General features: G+C 25.0%; 1 non-coding gene across 1 annotated transcript; it reads right to left on the bottom strand.

The window, feature by feature from the left end:
• Positions 1 to 25: 25 nt before the first annotated feature.
• TRNAL-CAA lies at positions 26 to 108 on the bottom strand. Its single transcript has one exon. It is a non-coding gene; the product is annotated as a tRNA-Leu (tRNA).
• Positions 109 to 1122: the final 1014 nt, after the last annotated feature.

Raw genomic sequence — 1122 nt, 5'->3', positions numbered from 1 at the left:
TAGTGCAAAATTTTTGGTGAAACATTGCAGAGTGTGGGATTCTAACCCACGCCACTGTAAAGTGAGGGGATCTTGAGTCCGCCGCCTTAACCACTCGGCCAACTCTGCTACGTTACATCTGTCACCCTTCAATGCAAAAAATTTATACATTAATTAACGCTAAGAGCAACACTAGAAACAGCAACTATAATAATATTGATGTTAGTACACAATTAAATATTAATTTTACTTTTTATTTGATTATAATTGACTTTAAAATGTTTTCATTAACAAACTGCTTAATGCAAATATTTCCTGATGAAGTAATTTGTTATGTACAATTTTTGTCAGTTGTAACGTTTAACATAAATATTTTATACGTATATTATGATGCTATTAACCACGTTATGGTTTTTTTTTTTAATACTGCAAATAAAAACAATGTTTAGTACTGTGTAATTTTTATTAGATTTGTCATATTTATCCCATTTTTTTATAAAGTAGTGAATAATTTAGCAAAAAAAAAAATTGTGGCGACTTCTCATTAATTTATTGTTATTCCTAAAATTGCTGAACATTTATTGACTGCAACAACTTAAATTGTTTCTATCTACAATAGTTAATTTTACATTAAAACCAAAAAACAAAGTTATTATGTACTCTCGGCGTAAAATAATCTATTTTTCTTCTAAAAAATCAAACGTTTAATCATTATATACGTTAAGCTAATTGCACATGAAACAGTAAGTTATTAAAAAATAAATTGTAATGTAGTAGGTATTGTATATCATTTAATTTTTTTATTTTCACTACAGAATTATTTTTTAATTTAAAATATAATAATAATACTTAAACACTATCAATTTTGTTAGACCGTTTTCAAATGTACTATAAAAAACAAACTTACGCATATATAACTAAAGTTAAACATTGTTGCATAGTAAAAAAAAAATTACAAGGAGGTTTCTTTATTAAAATATGTTTTTGAAACAATAAAAAAATATTTCATAACATACGAAAACAAGCGATACTAAAGATTGTTAGTTTTTCTCTATGTCATAAAAAAGAAAATAAAACAAAAACAGTACCAAACGTTCTTTGTCAGTAGTTTCATTTTTTGTTTGCGCTTTTATTTATTTGTGT

This window comes from Protobothrops mucrosquamatus, unplaced genomic scaffold (assembly GCF_001527695.2).
Source record: "Protobothrops mucrosquamatus isolate PMUCROS unplaced genomic scaffold, P.Mucros_1.0 scaffold46345, whole genome shotgun sequence".
Lineage (NCBI taxonomy): Eukaryota > Metazoa > Chordata > Lepidosauria > Squamata > Viperidae > Protobothrops > Protobothrops mucrosquamatus.
This window is presented reverse-complemented; position numbering and strand designations above follow the sequence as displayed.